The following is a 23,877-nucleotide window of genomic DNA, read 5'->3' as shown; positions in this document are numbered from 1 at the left end:
GGTGGGAGCTGAGCTGTCCCACCTAGGGATTTCTCCACACTTCAAAGAGCACATCTAGTTCCATCAGACCAAAAGCAGGAAGAAATGGAGTTTGTTAACTGCCACCATGAGGAGGATTATTTCCACCTTATCCTTGGACAACCAGATGCACTTCTGGTTTGTTTTAAGGCCCCAAGCCCATCCTGGTGCCCACGTTATCCAGCCCTGCAGCCCACCAGGTGCTGCTCTGCAAATGAGTTAATACTGAGTTAATCCTCACCTTTTCCTTCCAATAAGAAGTTCTAGCTCAAGTGGGGTGTGGAGAAACATCACCAAGAGCAACAGATTTCTGTGTAGCTTCATCCCAGGTGAAACATGTCCCAAAAAAGAGAAACATATTTGTGAACATCTGGAGGCAATGGCAGGTCTGCATTTGGAGCCCAAATGCAATGCATGGGCCTTTGGCTCTGCTAGGATACTGAGCCAAAGCACTGGGACAGATGGAAGGACCAAAGGCAGTGGGGAATTTGAATGTGCCCAGCACCTAGAACATCATTCCAGGTGCCAATGGACCCCCTGGTTCTGTGAAGGTCTCCTCTATGGAATCCACTTCTTGAGGTTTGATGGAGTGAAACCCCATAGCCAGCTGGATGGGACATTGGTGGACTTTGGTGTTTGCTTGCTAGAGATACAAAACATTTTATATTTGAGTACAAGTCTACAATAGTCAGGAGACTTCAAGGGATCTTCATCACCCAACATCATCAGCTTGCACCAGCATCTCCCAGCAGGGAATTCTGATGAACTCTGAAGTCCCTTTCAGCCTGCCTTTCTTCCCAGTTTTCTCCAAGAGGAACTTCTGCAATTCCCATGCCCTCTGCATACTGTGAGGCTCCTAATTTATCATCAGACCCAGAGAACTGGGCTAACATTGTAGGGCTGATCCTGAAACTATTCCTTTGGCTCAGCAGGATGGACTGTTTTCCTTCCATCTTTCCAGCTTCAGGCTTTCTTCAATTTCTCCTAAATAAAACTTGAGGGAAAGGGGAAAATTTAACATGCAGTTAAATAAAAGCCAGGAAACATCCCTTACTGGCTGACTTCCTAAAAACAAAGTGCATTTTCTACACTCATCCATGGGATGTCAGCAAGGAAATAAAGCCTGACCATGAAGCAACCTGGCAGCTCACTCTGCATGCTTGTTTTTTACAAGTAATGCATTTTTATCCCTAAGAAGCCAGAAAGGGGGGAGCTTTAAAGGCTGCCTGAGCAGGTACATGGGAGCATTCTGGCCACTTATGCCTTTAATGGGATTTGCTGCTTCTGTGCAGAGCACTGGTAATAACAGACCATAAAGTGTGTTAACCACCCGAATTGCTACTCTCTGAAGGTTACTAAAAGCCCATTTGAATGAGGTTGTGAAATCATGCCTCTCATGATGGCTTAGTGGAAACCTCTGTTTCTTCTCTGTTTTAAATGGGTGAAAAATGGAAAAGGGTCAAATGGAGCGAACCTGGTTTTTTCTAGGAGAAGAGTCTGGCCAAAATCACTTCAGTTACACTGATGATTCCATTTGTTTGCTTTGTCCAGGGCTGTCCCATCACCTTGTTGCCTAATTATTAAACTTCTGTAATCATCACTCCTGAAAAAACCCCGTGGAGCTCAAGGCCTCTTGCTGGTAAGAGCCCCCACCCTGTCTCAAGGGATGAACCTCCCTGGGAGCAAGGATGATGGGGGTTCAAGGATAAAAACCTTGAACCACCCTGCTTGGTCTCCACTGCAGGGAACTGCCCAATAGAGCCATGGGTTGATCATTTCCAGTCAAAAAAATCCATTCCTCCTTTTCTTTTAAGCTACACAGCAGTGCTGGAGATTTCTCTAACAGCCATTAATACAGAAACCTTTTATTATAAAATATTACTTTTCCAACTCAAAAGGTGGGAAACGCTCTGTAAAAGAGAAAAAAGTTCCTGCCAATCCTCTGCTGTGGTTTCAGTGCCATGTTTCACTGTCCCCCCACAGGACATGAAGAGCATAGCTTACCAGACTACCTTGCCCTGACCCCCAAAAGCTGCCATCATGGCCCAAGCATCTCCCTCAACCCCCTAACAAGACCAAAAAGGGTTTTTTCTGCTCAACCTGGGCCAGAGTTTTCCCACCCAAGGGACAGCAGTATCACTGGGGTAAAGCTGATGCATCCACATTGTTCTTCAAAACTTGGCCCCTCAGAATGAAGTGTTGGGGTTGCAGTTGCTCAAGTGTCTTAAGTTACTTAAGAAGTAACTTGAAGTTACTTAAGTGCACTTAAGTGCTCCTTGAAGACTCATTAATAATTTTAAGAAACAAAATAAATCTGCTTGGAGTAGTCTATCCTTGGTCCTGCATTAATGGAGAAATAGGAAGGCTGTGTGGTTCTGAAACACATATGAAAGGGCAGTGCTTGAGCTAAGGGAAGATGTTGGGCTGGTTAAGAATGAGATGTTAAAAGCACCAGACAAGTGGGATTTAAGGGCTCAAACTTGGGCTTGCCTCAAAGGACAGGGCCCAGGTCCTTGGACCACCTTTGCAGTATCCTGTAGTGCTCTTGATGTGGGGCAGAGCATGAGCTCATTTTATCTAAGAAGCATTTCAACTTCTGGAGAACCTAGGTCCATCTTGTGCACATGCTTTTTCATTTACAGACAGAAAGAAAAAAAAAAAAAGCTGCATTTCAATTGTTCATGTAGCCATTTCATTTCTCTTCTTTGCCTTTGCCTTTGTCTGGGTGGGAATGTTCATCTGTGGGAAAGCATAAGATTTTAATGTTTTCTGCAGTTGTTTAGTGAGTCCCCTTCTGAGGCCTTACGGACCACCATGGGCTGAGAAACTGGGATGGAAGACCCAGAGAGACAGCCTCATGCAAACCCAGTGTCAACCCTTTGAAGTCGTTGAGGCTTCCATGGCAGCCCGAAGTAATTAGGGAGAGAAAGGAATTGTCAGAGCTGTGCTGGCTCACTGGCAGCTCTTTCCACTTCCTCTGAACAAAGTGGAGCCAAGGCACCACCAAGCCCTGTTTGAACATCCATCCCATGCCCTGAGAACCCCACAGGGCTCAGAGCTGGCTCTCTGCAGCAGGACCCACACCACTGACCTCACACCTCTGAAATGCCAAAACTGCTCAACCAAACCCCAGTGTGTGCTGCCTGTGCTCTGGCTGAACTTGTCATATTGTCTCTCCTACACCACCACCCATCCCCTGAGGTCAGGGGGGCTGTGGGCTCTGGTTCCCTTAGCACACCAAGTTCAAGGAAGAGCAGCACAACCAGCAGCAAAAACAAGAATTACCTAGTGTCTTTATGCAGCTGCTAGTCTGGCAAAGAAAGCCAGTTATTAATCAAAACACTTGTCACCTCACTAAACCTCTGGATCTGTCCCCTCCCTCTGCCATGGGGCACTGAGCTCTCCCTCCTGCTTCATGCAACAGGTCCTGCTGTATGATCTCTTATTTCTGCCTGCCCCTTTTGCCCTCTCTATAAAGAAAGGGAGTAAAATTAAACACATTTGCCTAATACTCAACTCATCAGCCCTCCTGTGCCTTCCCCATTAGGGATGCACCCTGCAGTCAGAGGTATCAACATCCAGAGATGCTTCATGCAGCTGGGAAAGCCCCTCCTTCACTGCTGAACTACCCTCAGGTCTTTAGGGTGCCTGGAGGACTTTAGGGATATTCTGGAATAAAAGAAGGGAAGGATTTTTAAAGTCAAAGTCTGGAAAACTCCAAGTACTCTTCTGCATTTTTCCCTCTAGCCTTCCCTCTTCCTTCTAGAAGAACACATTCTTCTGCCTCTGCTTTTCTTTTACTACCTTGCTTTTTTTTTTTTTTTTTCCCCTCCTCTCCTCCTCTCTTGCTTTTTCTCTCCTGTTATCTCTTAGGAAAGTTTCTAATTTCCATGTCAAAGACTGTGGGCATCACAGAGGTCAGAAGGGACCTCTAGAAGTTTTTGGCCTCAAAAGCAGGGCCAATATCCAAGCAGGACCTGAAGTTTGGCATGAGGTTATTGACTCTGTGTTATGAAGAGAAGCCCAGACATGACAGCAAGCTGTGTTTGGGGCAAGACACTACCATTCTCACAGCAGTTTTACAACAGTAAATTCTGATTCATCCGAAATAGCTTGAGAGGTTTTGGAGGAGATGGACAGCAAAACCTGAGAAATGTTTATATTTGAAACCAAAAGCTTCAGGTTTGCTTACTCATGTTGGTTATTCTAGCCTTTCTTTTCTTTCTGACACCTATGTTTTATATCACTTTACCTGGCACTTAGACTGAAACTAAACACTTCACTTCAATAAGTTCACCCCAGGTTTCCGACTATCACAAGAAATATTACTCAGTGAAAAAACTTCAACTTTTCCTCCTGACCTACAAAAGCAACTAGAAAAAAATATCAGATTTCATTCCATGCAATGGGAATTCAACTTTCTGGAAAGTTGTTTTTTTTTTTTTTCTGTCTAGAAGAAGGGTGTATGGATGAGACAGCCCATGAAAGCTTTGGAAGTTCACAAGAAGGCTTGAAGCTGGCAACAAGTCCCCCAAACCTGGTCCTGATTGTCAATGTAATGTGGATGGGAATTCTCAAGGTCCCCTCAAATAACTGGATATATGGCTTCCAAGATGCCTGAGGTCTCTGGTTCTGCTGGGCCCCTTTTGAAGAATTCTAGCCATTTCTTTTCTTTTTCTTTTCCCATTTTGCTTTAGATTACCAGAGTGGGCCTCTTGCTGGTTGGAAGCATTGTTAAATGTGTCACCTCCCACCAAGAGAAGCAAAGAAAGCAGGGAGAAAAGCCACATGAAGATATTAAAACAAGAAACTGGAATGTATACAAACTGCTCGGGGAGCTTGTTCTGAATTCACACATCCCTATTTACTATTGAAAATGGTTATTTAGCTATTTATGGCACTGCAAGCAATCACTCTCATTTTCTGCTTAGCTTCAGATGAATGCTTGGCTCAATACATTTCGTGCTGTACTTAAGCAGGAGGGGAAAAACAGAGAGGGTATAGAAGTGAACAGAGCATTTTGGATGGCCACATCTGGTCCCCATGGGTAAGCATGGCCTTTTGGAAAGCCTTCTGACAGAGAAAAGCTGCCTGCTGTGGTCCTAGACAAGCTTCTTTTAGAGATATATACAGACACCACAATTATATATGTAATGGTATATTTACACACACACATATACATATCTACAGACACTGAGCAAGAATGAACACTCAGTTTTTTTCATGCAGGGCCCACTTGGCCAGATCATAGAATCATAGAATCACAGAATTGGCTGGGTTGGAAGGGACCTAAGAGATCATCGAGTCCAACCCTTGATCCACTACTGCTGCAGTTACCAGACCCTGGCACTGAGTGCCACATCCAGTCTCTTTTTAAATATCTCCAGGGATGGAGAATCCACTACTTCCCTGGGCAGCCCATTCCAATGTCTGATCACCCTCTCAGTAAAGAAATTCTTTCTAATATCCAACCTAAACCTCCCCTGGCACAACTTAAGACCGTGCCCTCTTGTCTTGTTGAAAGTCGCCTGGGAAAAGAGACCAACCCCCCCCTGGCTACACCCTCCTTTCAGGGAGTTGTAGAGAGTGATGAGGTCTCCCCTGAGCCTCCTCTTCTCCAGGCTGAACAGCCCCAGCTCCCTCAGCCTCTCCTCATAGGATCTGTGCTCAAGTCCCTTCACCAGCCTGGTTGCCCTCCTTTGGACCTGCTCCAGGACCTCGATATCCTTCCTAAACTGAGGGGCCCAGAACTGGACACAGGACTCAAAGTGTGGCCTCACCAGGGCTGAGTACAGGGACCATTGGGCAGCACATGCTCAAAGCCTATCTTTTCCCCCTAGGAAACCCCAGAATTATTTTCAACATTTTGTTCAAGTTTTACAAACCAAATCACTCTAGTCTAGAAATTCTGTATTTCTGCAGCATCTGCCTATGCTGAATGCACTGTTCAAACAAGCCTGCTCACCCTCAAGAGTGAGCAACATCTATTCATTGCTACTGGCATTTTCTGGAGGGACAGAAGCATAACTTCACAAGGGCATTAGAGCAAAAAGTTCCAGAGTGTTGGCTCTTTCTTCTGCTATAGAACATCAAGTAAATGACTGGAAAAGTCATTGTTAAGAAGTTACATAAGAATTACATTTTCCCTTCTTCAGATGAGGCCATAAGTCTTGGAGCAGAGGGAGATTTCTGTGGCTACAAATGATAATGAGGATGAGGGTTGCAATAAGAGGGTTCTTTAGCCCTTAGCTGGGCACTGTGGACATTCTGCTCAGGAGCTGAGGGCTTCCTTGAGAGTTCCTAAGAGGTGGCCTTTCTTCACAGGCACATTTCTTTACATTTCCTAAGAACACATGCAGCTTTTTCCTCTTCAGCATTAAATTTGACTTAGCTGGAGGCAGAAGCAATTGGATTATGCAGAACGTGTATGTGAGTTGAAAAGATGTCAGGCCCCCCTCCCTGTTCCATGCTATGTATGAATCTGGAAATTGGCAGTTTGCAAGATGGAGAAATTCCTGGGTATCATCCAAACTAAAAGTAATTTTCCCATCACAAGCAGCCTGAAACTAGAGCTGCAAATAGAAGCCCATTAAAAACGGAGTTACGGTTTGGATAAGATGCCCTGAATCTGGATCAGTTGACTCCCATTTTGATGTGGGAACCCAACTCAGATTGGTTTCATAGCACGGTTTCAGATGTGGCTTTAAAACCCATGCAAAGATTTTCCAATGTTTTTCTGCTTTCAAAATGGCTGCAAGTCCTGGTGTGAGCCAAGAAGTAAGAGCTGTCAGCATCAAGTCTGGGACCATTTCTCAATAAACTTACAAGCCTTTCTGAAACCTAATTCCCAACCAAGCTGCACCAGGGCAGTATTCCATCACTCTCTGGGAGGCTGGCTCAAGCACAAAGCTTTGCCTCCTTTTAAAAAGATGGGTTTGGAGGCAAACATTCCCTTCCTTTGCTTGGTTCTCCTTCCAGTCACTGCTGCTCACATCCCAGTCTGTTTTTCAAGCTGCAAAGCATTTCCCATTTGCAAAATGAGCAAGTTTTAATTACTCCCATCATTTGGCCGGGAAGGGAAGAGCCAACCATATTAATTAGATAATGAAAGCACTTGCTCCAATTACCATGCTCCAAAATACACAGATAGGGTACAAGCTCAAAAAAATAAACCTAAAGCACTATTTGGATTATTTAAATGCACTTTAAAACAAAGGATATTTCTTTTGGAGCCTTCTCTCCAGCATTGGGTCTTATGTATCCTTAGGGATGTCTGCACTTAACCCTGTTAGTTCCCTTCCCTCCACTCCCAGTCCCTATCTCTGCAACAAGAACCTTTGCCAAACAATACTCCTAGCTGTATCTGAAGGCTAAAAAGCTATAGTGTGTTCAAATAAAGATTGGAAATAATTTCCTTACAGGAAGGAGCTATCCCAGTTTGTCTTCCTTTCCTTTTGATTACACAGCTCAGATTAGAGATAAACAGAGGATCACATTGTCTTTGGAAAACTAATAATAATTTTTTTAAAAGAGGAAAAATAAAATAAAAAAAAAAGAAAAAAAGAAGGAAAAAAAAAGAGAAAAAAAGAAGAATATCAAGGAGTATAATTTCCTGCCAAAAACAATCCCACAACTTTTGAGGTTTCGAAGGCTTGGTTACATTTCATTCTTTCTTTAAAAAAAAAAATTACCATAACAAATACCACTTTGCACATGCTCCTTGTTTTTAAACAAAACATAGGTTGCTATAAGAAGGTGCATACATTTTCTTCCAATTCAATATTTTAAAACTAAAGATGGATGGATACTGATGATGGAGCCCAAAAAAGCCAACATCTGCACCATGAGAGGACTAATTGCAGGTCTATTTATTTATGACCAGAAAGGATAATTTTTGGCTTTTACAGGAAAAGTTAATCCCTGCTGCTTTTTGGTGAACAACTGACCCAATGAAAAGCACATTTGCCACTGCATTGTGTGAGCTTCTCATTTTTCTGAACTTTTAAAGCAAGCAAGCTGTGCACCCTCTGAGCAAAGGGAAGCCCTACTCAGTAATGAAGCAAGAAAAAGAAATTACCATGAAACATCTTGCTCCTAAACATAGAATGTATGATTCTATGACCAGTCAATGGGCAGTCAGTCACCAGGGACAGAATTGTAATTTTCTCTCTACTCTGACCCAGTTTGGTGGGTAGGAGGGAAAGAACAGAGATTTCTGATGAATGGAGGTGAAACACAGCTGATTTATTTCCAGTATTCCTTTAACCACACAATGGAAATGATGGAACCTGGAGGTTAAAATACCCATGTCAAAATTATTTATATTTGCCTTTTGTCATAAGATATTATATGACAGGTTATGCCATGCTCAGTTTGACTGGGTGGTCTGAGCACTGCCAGTTCCCTGATTTTTAAACATTATTTTTCTTCTGTACCAATGAGGCAACAATGCAAGTGCAGAAAGCATCTCTCAGCTCTCCAGCACACATATGCGATGGTTTGCTGACATTATCTCTACCAGCCCCTGAAACCCACTCTGAGATGATCACCCAAATACCCACGGCAGAAGCAAACCTGGCCCTGGGTTCTCGGACTGAAGCTGCAGCAAGGCAGGACAAGGTCCCTGCAGCAGACCAAGCGAGGGCTTCAGCCCTTAGCTGGTGGAGGAAGGAATTCTCCTCAGGATGGAGAAACTTGCAGGGGTCTCATCTGACACTGCAAACCTGCTCATGGAAGAACCAGACCAGCAGGAATGGGAACACAGCAGGTTTGCAGTCAGCACACATTGCTTTTTTTCAGCAGGGCTCAGAGCTCAGTGTAACTTCTGCACAAGGTGTTTGCCTTCAGGCTTTTTCCCCCCAGGTAACAGTGATTTCTATCTCATAATTCCATTTGCATTCAACCTGAGATACCTGCACCACCACCCTGAAGGGATGATCTGCTTATGAGAAGTTGGTGGAAGGGCTGCTTTTATCCACAAAGACCAAAAACTCTCCTATGGAAGACAGGCACCTGAAAAACCATTAAAGTACACCCAAAATTCCTCGGGACATGATCAATTTTCCTTTCACAGCATAGTGAATTTTCCTGGCAAAAAACCACAAATTCCTTTCCTAGCAAGGCCCCAGGGTGGCAGAGCAAGTTCAGTGAGCTCCCAGAAGGGTAGCAGATAGCAGCTCCCTGGCTTTCTCAGCACCTTCTCTGCCTTAAGCTTTTGGAATTGTCCTACACATGAGAAATATACACCCACAGCCTTTGCTGTTGCTTTGCTTTTTGTAAGGAGCTTGAATATCCCAGTCCTGCTGGAGAGGGATGCTCCATCTCACAGCTCATCTAAGACCCAGGAGGAAATCCCACTCACTATGGCTTTGGCAATGGTTCTCTCCCATTCCCCTGTCAAAGAAATAATTTCAGTGCATGTTTGTCATTGTATTAATATCCATGCTCAGCTGGGTGTCCCTGCTCAGGGTGCTGGTTCTTTGAGGAGGTGCCCTTCCCATCTGGCTTCTCTCCTCAAAACCTTCCAGCTTGTTCAAGGCTCCAGCAGGATGCTGCTTGTGTTTTGGGGAATGGCAACAGCATGGTGACCATAAGAGAGCCTTTCTTGCCACTACATCTTCCCTCTACATCTACACTACATCTCCCCCTCAGGTTGTACACAGCCTTGCACAAAGCCTTGGAAACCAATAAACCACCCAATTTGGCAGAGACTGAATTTCCCCAGAGAGGAAAACACCCTGGTGTTGGCACAGTGCATGGCACTGAATGGTAGCTCCCACTTGCTCCATCACATTCCTCTTGACCACTGCAACCCACTGCCCAAGTAACCCCTTTCAAGAAGTTCCCAGTTGTTCATTATAAACATTCCTCCCTGGGGAGTGCTTGTTAGGTACAGATTTCACAGCAAAAACAAGCAGAGCTTTGGCACATGGCACTTAGGACAGAGTAAATGTGTCTCTCAACCCCATTCTAAGGAGCATCTCCAGACCAGGGTGAAGACAAAGCATATTTGCTTTATTTTGTAATTTGAAGGACGTGGTTGGCCTTCTGAGGGGCATGAGTCTCATCTTGTCTATCAACACCCCCAAGTCCTTCACCTCTACAGGGCTACTCTCAACCCACTCTGTGCCCAGCTGGTAATTGTGCCTGGGATTGGACAGCCCAGGGCTTGTGGATGAGCAGCAACTCCTATCTGTCCATGAAGGGCCTCATCCACTTGGTCCTCCTGGGCAGGTGGCCTGTGGCAGACCCCACTGTGATGTCCCCTTCCCTTCCTTTCACCCTCACTTATAGGCACTCGGTCTTTTCTTCATCACTCACCAGGTGGAGCTCCATGCAGTCTTGTTGTTCAGTGACATAGAGGGCAACACCCCCTCCTGTCTCCCTTCCTTGTCCTTCCTGAAGAGCTTAAACCCTTCTGGTTCAACATACCAAACACAGGAGTCATTCCACCACGTCTCCATGATGCCAATGTCACCAATCGGTTTGCCAGCACATGGGGATTTCCCTAACATACTGAGATCCTGTTTTTCCCTTCTTTCCCAGTTAAAAGTTTCACTGACCCTCTGCAGCTCCTGATTTGCCAATGGCTGGCTGAGGTTTCCAAACCCAGGAAATGCAGAGAGAAAGAATGCAATGATCTATTACTATTTACAGCTGCACAGGACAGAGCAAAACTTGATCAGTTGTTTGTAAAATACTTTCAGCAGCATGGAAAAAAAAGGTGATAGGAAACCCTTGATGATGAGATTTTCCACCCCATGTCCCAGTCAGTTCTCTTTTAAAGAAATGCCTGGGGAAGTGGGAGTCCTTGAACTGTGTCCTACTGATAAGGAAGACTCCCAAATGCCCTCTGGCAGTGCCATTTCTGCTGGTCCAAGCCATCAGTCCCCAGTCCATGGGGTCACTTCTCTCTGCCCTCTGCTTTGCACATTTGCACACTCTGAAGTCTGTCCCATCACCCCTGCCCTTGGTTTGCTTCTCTGGTCAGCTTTGTATGGAACAGAGGGGTTTAGTGACCACTTCTCAGGTGGGCCTTTTGAGGCCAAAACCATCCAAGACCTGTTTCTGACAAGTCTGCTCCAATATATTATGTTGACCTGATCCAATCCTGCCAAAACCAACAGCTCCACATAGCTCTTCCTCAGAAAGGAAGGACAACAGATAGATACAGACCTCTGAACAACACAGCCCATGTGCTGACCCACACAAGGAGCAGCTTCAGCTCACTCTCAGCCACCACTGCTGTCCCAGCAGCACTTGAGGAATTTTACTGGTCCCACACCCTCATGTTCCTCCCTGATAAAACTTTCTGCTCCCTCCCTGTGTTAACTGTGTAAGACCACCCAGCTTGCACTGCAAAGCATTCAGCAACAGACAGAAATAACAATTGATTCGAGCAAGGTGATGCTCCTTGCCAAAAAGATTAGCAGTGGGGAAGTTCCTCCTTCAGAGAGCTTTGCAGCCAAGGACCAGCCCGCAGGGTTCATGACCGGCAGCAAACCCCTTGTATGTGTAACATCTTTGGGAGAAATGTGGGAAGAGTCTGGTGACTTCCCCTAAATCCTGCTTTTGTCTCCATTCCCAGAAGGAAGAGCAGATTCAGGTCAGTGATCCCAGCAGGATGGCAGGCAGGGCACCAAGGTTCCTGTATCAGATGTTCTTGGAGGAGCTGGTGATGCTACGGGAGGGCTGCACCAAAGGGACCATCATCCTTCTCTCCAGCCCATTTTTTGTTCAAACCAAACCAAACCAAACAGAGGGTCTTGCAGAGGGAGGGAGAATCACCTCATTTACTCAGTAAACACATTTCAACTAAGGATCTCCAAGGAGGGGTCCACCCCAACACGCCATCCATTGTGAAGGCCACATTGTGTAATGAAGAGCCATGAAAAAGCAGGGCCCAAACTGTGGATGAGAGAGGAAATCATTCCCTGGAGGTGAAAGATGAATATGGAATCTCACTTCTAGTATTTTTTTATCTTTGCAGAAATGCAAAGGAAGGCAAAATAGCTCTGAGACCTTTGTTAGGTACAAGTGACTTAACCTGTCCCTGTCCTGACAGACACACTGCTGTGGTACCAGAAAGGTTATCAAGATCATGCCCATTGCCCAAAAAGGAGAATTAGAGACCCAATGCCTTTGCTAGCTTTGAATATTTGGAAGTCTGTTAAAAGTGCTCCCTTTTCCTTGAACATCTCAAAGCCAAGGACTGTAGTTCAGCCTGTTTAGAAAAAGTATTTAAAAAGTCAGTTGTGCTGAGGTTTGTAACTTCAATGATCCTGCCAGAGGAAGGACTTGGGGTGGAAACAGAGAAGTTTGCCCTCTACACAACGAGCTGTCCACTTTTAAAAATGCCCAGGGGGACTTAAATGAATTGCCTGTTCTCCAACTCTCCCCAACACTTGCTCTCAAACTAATTCAGATAAGTCTATTTTATGGTCTTATACCCATTTTTGCTGGAAAGAGCACTTCAAAACCAGACCACAAAGGACTTAATGCAGAATTGAAGTTGTTCACTGCCTTTCCTACTTTAAATCTAACCAGAGTTGACCAAATGTGGTCATTATGGGAGAATTTAACTACCCAGGTGTTGGTGGAAGAGCTACAATGCAGTTTACCTGGCATCAGTCAAGTTCCCAGACTGTGTAGGAGACATCTTCCTCACACAAATGTTGGATGTGCCAACCAGGAATGGGGCACAGGTATTAGGGAAATAAGAGATTCCCCTTTCTGCCCTAGGTAATAATACCTTGTAATCAGGAGGCATGCAGCAATGAAGGTGGAATTAATGAGTTAATAGTATGGAATTTCACCCTCTGGGCTCAGCTCCCCACTGGTGGGAAACAACACAGGTTTAATCAGAAGCTTTGAATGGAAGAAGAAATCATAAGAACTCCCCAATCTGGCCTCCAGTGTTAAAGCTGCTCACCCCAAAATTCTTCCATCAAGTCCAATAACCCAGGCTGAGGAAGCAGCCACTGCATGATGGACAGAAGCTTGAGAAAAGCTGAGAAAAAAATGCAGAGGATCCTTCAGATCTATTCCAATGGTTACACCATCTCATCTTTAAAAAGCATTAATCTAATATCAGTTTTATTCCTTCATCTGAGAGTCAGTAGGCTTGGCTGTCTCTTCACCTGAGAGAACATCATGACAGCAAAATTCAGTGATATGTGAGTGATCCAGGCCACAGATCTGGAGGGAGCATGAGCACTGGAACATCTAGGGACATTTTCCAAATGCCTTTTAAGCTCAAAGCAGCACCACTCCCTCCTACAACATCCTGCCCTGCAATCCTCCCACCACCAAGTGATAGCTGAAGGACCACCATCCACCACCCTTTTCTGCTCTCTTTCCCTGGGTGCTCTTACAGCTCAAGTACCAAACACATTTGGTGCTTTTGCCTTCTCCCTTGGCCACATTTCCAACCTTCTCCATGCTTCCATATAACCAAAGTGACTACAACAGCAAATTTATCCTTCCCACTCTTGCCACACTGGTTAGATTACCATGACCAGAGGGAAACATGCCCTCCAGCATGTCCAAATGGTGATATAACCTGTTCTCCCAGAGCCTCCACATCTCTCCATCTCTGCTATCACTGTGTCTTGACCTCACCCTGCCAAGGTCCAGCTCTTTGCAGGGCAACCTCTGACTTTCCCTGTGTGTAAGCACAGCTCAGTGCTGAGCTGTAAGGTAAATTTTCCAGATGCAAGTAGTTCTCTGCCCCACATTCGGCGAGGGGGGAAAGTCTTATTTTAAAGCACTTCTGGTAAAGGAATGCCAAAAATGTGTTGTAAACATTTCCTCCATCACATAGGTGGTCAATTGAGCCATGCATGACTAAAGCACTGTTGTTTGCAGAACTGGTGGGAACAGTTTGGAATTTTGAGGCTTTTATAGTCATATTATATTTTCTTTCCACTCCTCAGTTTAGTTCTATTGTGTTTGAGATGACGAGGAAGCTTTTTTCTCTGTCTGAAACATAGTGCTGGTTATTCATAGGAAGCCTACCAGAACTGGTAAGCAAGAAAAAACCCATGTCTGTATATAAACACATACATATAAACAAAAACAAACAAACAAATACTGTCCTTGGGTCTCCCAAGAAACTGCAGCTCAAACCACACCCAGAGACTACACTGTAGAGCACCTTCCTGTCTGATGGGTGCTTTCCCACCTTCCAAAGATCTTCATCCACAAAAAAGGCAAACAAACCAAATACCCAGCAACCTATCTTCCCCAAGTGAAAATATTTTAACTCTCCCACATAAAAGAGCCAACCTTGACAAGGCATTATGTGTCCTTTCCATGAATTTTTGCAGGAGGTGGTTTCTGGACTGGCTTGAGGAATGCACTTACGATGCTGTTTCCCCCAAATAAACCAAGCAAATGAGCATGTCTCTCTGCTATTCTCAGCATGAGATCACTATGCACAGAACAATACAGGGTAAGTAAAAACCCATTAAAACTTTGGGATTTTATTTTTAACATCACTCCTGAGCTAAAGGGGGGAAGAACAGGGGAGCTTCATGGTGAAGCTGACTCCCAGGGCTTAACAGCTTGGCTTCAGCACAGTGCAATTTATTTTTTTTAATTATTTTTTTTAAAGGAGAAAAAACACAAACAAAACCAAAACAGAAAAACACAAGCAAAACTGATTATGAACCCTGAACCCCACAGGAGTTTCCAAGAGCATCACTCAAGCATTTGCACCCCAGTTGCCACCCATAGGAGCAGCAGGGTGAGCAGCAGGAGGTGTTTCCACCAGAGCACCAGCTTTTCCCTAAGTGGAGGACCTTCAGCTACTCCCCCATCTCCTTCCTCACTTCTTCTCACACCTTCCTCAGGCTTTCCTGGGACTGCTCCTCCAACCCAGCAGCAGACAGGAGGAATTTGGCACATGGGATTTGTTTGGATAAAGCAAGAAGAGGGGATTACTGCTGGCCCTCTAATGGAAAGTTGGCTCCCCCCTTAGCTCGTAGATTGGCATGAGGTTCTGTGAGTAAAAACTGGACCCAGAAGGGTGGGAAGCCTCCAAATTCCTCAGAAGGAGTTACGTATCTTGATTGGGCAAGGATGCCAAGGCATCATTAAAGTTTTCCCAAAATAACTGAGTAAGAAGCCTGTAAATGTCAGGAATTTCTAGCACAGACATTGTTTGAGGATCAGCCAGGAGCGAGGCCAGCAGAAGCCCAGGTGATGGTGGGCCTGGTTCTTCTGGCTGTAGTGGCTCTGGGTCCCAGCTCCTTGGGGAGTTTTGTCAGGGGTAATGCCCCCATTTCCCGGCCAATGTTGCTGATTTCTGCAATGTGCAATGGAGATGTCTTCTCCAGTAATCAATGTGAGGTGAAGGGAAGCCTGCTCTGATCCTCTGCATGCTCCAAGGTTTGCAGAAAGGGCTGAACACCTCTGTGGTGCACTCCAAAACAAACATGGCCTCTTTGTTTCTTTCCACCTTCTGCCTGATGCCCTCTTACAAATAATGTTCTAATGGTGAAGAGCAGAATTGGAGAGGGTTGAAAGGAGCTAAAGGCTGAGCTCAGCGTGCAGCTGTACCTGTGGTCTTACAAGCCAGGCCTTGAGCACCCAGATTGAGAGGGTTAAATCCACCCATCAGACCCACTAGAAGCAAATTCTGCAGAGAACTGCTCTTCCCACACTTGAACTTTGACCAAGGTAGAAGGGATTGCTGAGATAGCACCTCTACTACCATGCAAGTGAATCTTTTTTCCCTGAGATCTCTCTGTCTCTGGCAGCACTGTCTGTTCTGCATAGCAGTAGATTTTGTAGGGAACACAGATTGAGAAACTCAACAGTAAAACTACTTTTAAAACCCACCAGAAAGATGCACAGAGCTGAAAAGTGTTTCCTATCCCTGTGTCAGTGCTGCAATTGCAGGTGGGGCAACCACTGTGGGGTGGGAAGACCCTGGGGTACAGGGGGAGAAACACCAGTGGGCCTGCAGATGTGCGTGGCATCAGTCATGATGGCTACTGCAGGAGAATTCTTCCAAAAGATGACTATTGCAGAATCCCAGTTTGAGTTGGAAGGGACCATAAAGACCATCCAGTTCCAAGACCCCTGCCATGGGCAAGATACGCCTTCTACCAGACCACGTTGGTCCAAGGCCTATCCACCTGGTCTTGAACACTTCCAAGGATATGGCAGCCACATCTTCTCAGGACAGTCTGGGCCAGTGTCTCACAGGAAAGAATTTCTTCCTAAGATCTCATCTAAATCTCCCCTTCCATCTTGAAACTGCTTCTTCTTGTCCGATCACTCCATGCCCTTGTCAAAAGCCTCTCCCCAGCTTTCCTGTAGCCCCTTCAGGTACTGGAAGGTGCTTTAAGGTCTCCCCAGAGCCTTCTCTTCTCCAGGCTTTACAATCCCACACTGCCACCCTGTCTCCATGGGAGAGGTGCTCTAGCCTCAGGTCATCTTTGTGGTCATCTTTCCAGCAGCTCCAGGCCCTTCTTCTGTTGGGGACTGCAGAGAATCTTCTTCTCAGCTTCCAAACAGGCAGTTCCTGCCAGTGCCATGCAAGCAGGTTGCAACATTTGGGAAGAACCCTAAGGAATACACATTTTCTGTTCTGCAGCAGGCACAGCCTCTGCAGCCAGGTCAATGGAAGCAGATGCCACAGTTGAAACACCACATTTGAAATCTGCACATTTTTTCCTCACCAAGCCATTGCTTGGCTGAGATGGAACTCAGGACACAAAGTGGCTCCACTTGTTTTTTGCCTGGGGATGCAGTCCCCTCCGTGGCAACACTTGCAGTGCTCAGTATTTTCCCCTAAACACTCTCAGGAGGAAAGTCCAGTGATGACACTGAGGATTTAGCATAATTCTGACATGAGCTGTATTCTTCCAGCAGCCCAGTTTTATTTTCCAAAGTGATAAAACCATAATCTCATTAGCTTGGCTCCTTCTGCAAAGCAGAACTTCACCATGCTTGATGGCAACAGGAGGCAGGGCTTTACAAAGCAAGCCTGTATTCTCATTAAAATATTTTTTTTTTCAGCTTTCTCCTGTTTCAACAAGGCATTAGTATGTACAATATGTGTCCTGGAACTAGTTTAGTCTAATCCTCTCCTTTGTTTGCCTTTCAGCAAGGCAGTTTTTCAACTCGTATGGCATTACCCTGCGGAGTTAAATGCCAGGCTGGCTCACATCTAGAAAGTTAGAAGAGCCACAAGCTCCAGTTACATGGAACAGCACTTCCAAAAACAAGTCCTTTCCTGAGCAAGACCCAAGAGAAGAGCATGCAGCATCCTGGGAAAGTTTGCCATCACTGATGGCATTACTCTTAGGAAAAAACCCAAGGCCCTTCCCAGAATCATGATTAATTTTTTAAGCTGACAGCTTTTCCCAGGTTTTTCACAGCTTGCAAGTATCAAAGTTTCAAGTGAAGCTATCCAAAAGGCTCATATTTGTAATTTAAACTTTCTATTAAAAAAAAAAAAAGTAACTAAAATTTAATTACTTTTATTTTTATACATAAAAGAAACCCTCTAAAAATTCTATTTCAAACTATGGGGGAGGTTGTGGAGTCTCCATCCCTGGAGACATTCAAAACCCACCTGGCCTCATCCCTTTGTGACCAGCTCTAGGTGATTCTGCTCTGTCAGGGGGGTTGATCCTCTTTTGAGGTCCCTTCCAACCCCTAACATTCTGCAATTCTGTGAGAACCCCAAAACTCTATGTTTTGAAGTCATATCTGAATCCAATTTATTCTCCTTTTCATATGTAGAAAATAATGGTGATTGACAAAGTTTTTCAACCCCTTGGCTAGGAATCTGCTATGAGGTGAAGCACAAAGAAAAAGAAAAATCTGCTTTTAGAAAACTGTGTTTAACAGATAAAAATCACCATAGAATAGATGTAGTGATATGCAACCAGCAAAGTTCCAAAGGATACAAGATTTGGAAGCAGATATTGGAAGAAATAGAGAACTGACATTTATCTGGAAAACTCCACCTATTTATTACCAAGTGCCTGCTTATCTCTGGTTTTAGGGAGAGTTACCCACCTGCAGTATTCCTCCAGTTTTCCTCACCACAGGTCCCTACCATGCCATGGGACTGCAGACCAGAGCCACCACTGAATAATTCCAAAGTTCAGATCAGGGAGCTGCTGGATGTCTCTGTTAACTCCTTTAAAGGACTTAATTGGCTCCAGGGGCTCCATTACCACTTTTCCTGCCAAAAGATGATGGTGGGGATGAAGCAAGCTTTCAGATGTCCTCAGACAAAAATCTAGGATAGGATCCTAGGGCACCTGTCAAGCAGTGAGATATTTTTCTTTCCAGACTCCATCCTTCTTGTCTCTGTTTTCTTCCCCTCTTCCTTCAAGCCTTTCCCACAAAGCACAGCTTTGCCAGGGTGGTGGAAAGAAGGCAGAGGCCTACATGAATCTCTCCTCCTTTCATGCCAAGTCAGTCCAATTTTATTTGGAATGCCTCTCAAAAAGTCACTCTAAGCCCTTTTTTTCAACCCTATTTGCAAAGCTAAGGATTTGCAATCAAAGGACAGAGCCGAGCACTTCTGGCTTGGAGACCAGAGGATGGCTGCTCATCTGCAACACCCTTCACCTACTGTTGCCTTCCTGGAAGTTATAGGAGGGGACAGACAAACAAATAGCAAACGGGTGAATTCTGATTCAGGTGCAAATAGTAAAAAATAATTGAACTGACTCAGCTAAACAAGATGGTACAACCTAAACCACCTCAGCCTCTGCAGCTGCACATATTCAGCTACAGCAGGCCCAGTGCACGGTTGCTTGTGGTCCTCTTTCAGTACAGAGTATTTGCTGTAAAAACCAAGATCTACCAAAAGAAATACCTCCAGTGGAAATACATGTGAAGAACTACTCCAGGCTGTGGCACTGAGTCCCTTTGAAACCTCGTTGGTGAGTTAGTGCAAACCCCATGCTGGGAAGAGGCAGTGACAGCCACCTGGGCACCAGATGGTTCCACATCCACCTCAGACCAGCTTCTGGACAAGTGTTTGCTGGGGTTAAAAAAAAAAAAAAAAGGTACAGAGACACAGGCCATGATCATTTTTGTGTTTCACTCTATTTCTTCAGCTTTGGGCTGCATGGCCCACCCATCTGTTGAGGTGGTGGCTCCTCCTTTAGCTCAGTGGTAAAGTTATTCACCTTTAACAAAATGGCAAAAAAGTGAAAAACTGACTATTGACATGGGAGTCCATTTGTACTGATGGGACAGACTACACAGAGCTTGTGGAGAGGAATTACATGTGGTATTGCAAAGGTTGATGGGGTTTGAACATCACTAGCTGTGTTTTGAAAGGGAAGCAACATCTCTCAGGATCCCAGCATGGTTTGACAGGAGCTACATCACCAGGTGACACAAACCAGAGCTCTGCTGATGCCACTGCCATTGCACCCACTCTCCACACCACAGATTTTGAGGCTTAGCACCCTATGATGCTAAAAACACTCTGTTTTTTCCAAGATAACTCAAGCCTCGGCAGGAATGTCCCTCCATTGAAGTGAAAACATCCCCAGTGTTGTGATTTTCCACCTACAATTGACAAGAGATTAAATTCCTTCTTTGCAAACGTGTGGTTGCTCCTGTAAGGCTGACCAATTCCTTGTGCTTCAGAGAAGGGCAAAGGAAAAGAACAGGAGGGAAGAGCCTGAGAAGAAAAAGCTGAACAAAGCATTGATTTGTGTTTTGGAGCTGGATTGCCTGAATTTGGTATAGACCTTGGCTCAAGAACAGCCATCCTGGTGATGGAAGGTGACATCAAAGCCCCCTTGTTCAGAAGGAAGACAGCCACTCATTGCTCAGCTTTTCACAAGTCCTGGGCTTTGCTTGGAGGCTTTGGAGCCAAATGTAGCACCCTTATTCCCAAGGGTCCAGCCTGCCTGGGGGTCAGACAGACAGACCACTGAGAGGTGAGCCAGGCAATGCTACTGAAGGAAAGTGCTGAAATGCTACCTGGTAGGAAAGTTCACAAGCAAGTTCTCCTTGTCCTCTCCACTGCCAACATGTGCCTCTGAAGGCTCCTAGGCTTAGCTTTCTTCCCAAGAAGGCTCCCTTTCCAAGGGTTTCCCAGCAGGACACAGACTGGCACTCTTAGCCTTTTATGGCTCAGTTTTTTTCCGTGCTATCCGCAGGTGATTCGTGCCAGGATTTTTTGGACTTGGAGGAGAAGTGTTTTATCAGCATTCAGCCTCTGTGTGGGTCTGTCTCTGAGGGGATGGATTCAGGCAAACCATAGCAAATGGTAATTTTGGCTGCTTATTCTGGGTTGATTCATTTTAACAGGCTGCTTAACAATAGATACCATGTGGCCACAACCAAAGAGGTTTCATGGTCTTTACTGAGATTTAAAGTGGATGTGAAATGTTTGAAAAATTCATCATTACTGCAGGAGTGATGAAGGCTTCACTGCCCTAATGAGGAGTAGGATTGGCCCAAGTTCTACAAGCAATTATTGCATTTCTCTGTAAGGTCAACTACAGTTGCCATATTCCCTAATTTCTGTTATAAAGCTGTAAAGGAAAATATGAGAGTCTCAAAGACCCAGATCCTGGACACGGGTTGCATACATTCTTCTGGACCTCTGCACCACCTAGGAAGCAGAAGTTTAGATCTTTCAGCCTCAGAGAATGAGCTGTTCACCTAAAGGAATTACCAGTCTCTGAAAGCCAGATACCTCTTAGTTCATCCTCCTCCCAATCCTTGAGCCAATATTCTGATGGGCAAAATATTACACACCTGGTCCAAGCTTTGACACTGCATCTATTACATACTGTACAATATATTATATATATTTGACCTGATAGAGCTGAAGCTGTTGGACTGGATGACCTTTAAAGGTCCCTTTCAACCCAAATCATTCTATGACTATTCTTGTATCACTCTTGATTTTTAAAGGGTTGAGACAAAAAAAAAAAAAAAAAGCATGTCCTATATCACTTTATGAAATATGACAGATATGTTTCTGTAACACATTTTGTAATTTAGAATTGCAGACAGTCAAGGAGAAGGCTTTGAGATGAGATAGCAACAAAATTGTTTTGCATTCCTAAATCAATGCATGTGCTGGTTTTAAATTACAATTCTAAAAGTGATCTTTACTCCAGTAGTGAAGTGGACTGTAGTATGAATAACTGAAGACCCAAGACCAGAGTTGGCTCAGGTACTGAGTTTCCAAACCACAATAACTCCAACATTTCTGAAAAACAATTTCATCTTTAGTCCAGCTAAAAAAGCAAAGACCTCAAACACCAATATACTGCCCTTTTGCAAATCAGGTAGGATCTTCCCTCCCCATATCACTGGACACTTCTGACCTAGCTGGCCTGAAAGACAGCTCCAAAAATGATGACTCCTGTTCCTGTGAATGAATGACCATTGATGATTTTAACTCATTCCTGGGAATGCAGGGTGGGCTGTCTGGTCCAAAGGGTAGATGCTTCTCTATACTGTGGAGCTCAGCTTGGCCAGAAGACACCTGACTTGGGACACAGGTCCTCAGGCATTTCCTGGGAAGTTCAGCCCTGGAATGCCCAGCAATGCTTGGTCCCAGGGTAGCCACGGGACAGCTGCACGAGGAGCAGCAGTTCTGTTTCTCCTCCACAGAGGTTGCAGTCGAACATCTTTGGTCATTACATTCATGACTCCTACAGGGACAAAGCCTGGAACATTTACCAGAGCACTTCAGCTTTTTATTCCAGCACCATTTAGGTCTGAACTTCCTAGGCCACTTAGAGGACAGCAGCAAACACCAAACCAGAGTTACAGAACTGAACTCAAAGTCCCTGAAGCTCAGCTCCAGCCATTCACATCTGGTGGTGAGACACTGACCCAGATAGTCCAGAGAAGTTGTGGTTGCCATATCCTTGGAAGTGTTCAAGACCAGGCAGGATGGGGCTTGGAGCAACCTGGTCTGGTAGGAGGTGTCTCTTGCCCATGGCAGAGGACTTGGAACTGGATGTTCTTTATGGTCCCTTCCAACCCAAACCAGTCTGGAATTCTATGTTTTATGCATAAAATCAGTGCCCTCCAAAGGCACAAATTGTAACCAGGCCAATCTCTACCCACCAAGGGGTTTGTTTAAGCACAGCCTGGCCCTTGTGCTTGTGTGGACGTATTTTCCATCATTTCCTAGAAAACATGGGCAGAGTTCAGGCATGTGTGCCAAAAGAGAGGAAGAGCAGACAAAGGAAAGGAGGAAACCCATCTCCAAGAAATCACTGATTAAAATTGCTCCCAAGTTCCCACTTCCTTCACAAACAGAACATCTTGCAGAAGTCCAAGCTGGGGTGGATAAAATATCAGCCACGTGCCTGACTTACAGCCTTGGGACTGAGGTTTGGGCAGCACTTCAAGCCTCTCCCTCAGGAGTCTATCCAAACCCTCTCTGCTTCTGATGTGGAATGATTTGGAAGTTTTTTTAGGCTGCTGGCTGGGATAACACAAGGGCTATTGTAAACACACATGCAGCCCATCAGCACCAAACCCACACAAATATGGTGTGTATATACATAAATAACAAGAACATATTCCTTTAGAATATAAAATCATTTGAAATGTTGAATTAAAGAGAAAGACCTAATTACTGAGCAGGTCTTAAACAGTGATTGTTTGTGGAAAGAGTAATGTTTCACCTCATTTTAATAAGTGAAATGCACTTAAGTGCAGGGCACTAAATTTAAATTAGATTTAAATATCTAGATAGGATATAGCCATAACCAGCTGTCATCCCAGCATGTGCAGTGAAGCAAGACCATTTCCCTGTCTGCTGTTTCAAAAATACTGCTGCTAGCCAAGGTTTGGAAATGTGAGAGTGTATAACCAGGACATGGAAACTTGTGCAGGCTGGGAAGTAACCTGCTGGGTTTACATACCTGACCTGAGACCATTCTGGGTGGAGAAGGAGAGAAGTGCTCTTTTGGAATCATGGATCTCTGGGATAATTTTGATTTTCTCCACTATAGTGGCTGGGAAGAGATTAATCTCACCTGTGAGACCTGTCCCAGCTGGCCTGAATCTCCCTGAGAGCTGCTGGGAGCCTACAAATGGTGTCTGCAGGGGTGAGGCATTCCCAGCCCCTGGCATCATTCATGGAGGGACACACCAGGAGATAGAGGTGCCCTTTCCTTGGATTATCAGGTAGCTCCTGCCAACTCTGGCCTGTCTCATGGCATTACATATATCCTTTATTATTTCTCTTAAATTCCTCCATTATTTCTACTACTGTCCTCTATCAGCTGATCTTGGACAAGTAGATGAACCACCTCATGCCAGCAGGGGAGCAAAAAAGCCAGAGGCAGGGCTTTGCATTGACATAACTCCCTTTCCTTCTGAAACACTGAGCATTTTTCCTTTTCCATCTCCTCTGGGAGCTGTGATGTGACAGTGGTTGACACACCTCGTATCAAGGCTGCTTCCTATTGTGGCAATGGCTTTTCCTGCAAGCAAACAGTTTCTCTGTACCTGGACCCAAAAGGATATCTCCAGGCAGTTCTGGAGATGCACCAGGCATTTTTGTCTGGCAAAGTCTTGGCTGGGATTTCAAGAAAAGTACTTCAAACCAGCCTGTGAAGGTTATAGATACTTAGTTCTTATACTTTGCCACTGGATGGATTTTGAGCAGAACTACTACAGATGTTGAGGGGGAGAGTGAATTTCTTTAAGGGAAAGAAGAAGGTTTCTCTGCAGGAACTAATCCATCTTGATCATCGTGGAGCTGCATACAACCACACTGTGACTGTACCATCTGCAAGCAATATTTCCCTGAGTAGGAGGTAGCAGGAAAATCAAATAATGTTTTATGTGGAGAGGCCTAAGTTCTTTGCTTTTCCACCACCAGGGCTA

Source organism: Calypte anna, chromosome 7 (assembly GCF_003957555.1).
Source record: "Calypte anna isolate BGI_N300 chromosome 7, bCalAnn1_v1.p, whole genome shotgun sequence".
In the NCBI taxonomy this organism is placed as follows: domain Eukaryota; kingdom Metazoa; phylum Chordata; class Aves; order Apodiformes; family Trochilidae; genus Calypte; species Calypte anna.
This window is presented reverse-complemented; position numbering follows the sequence as displayed.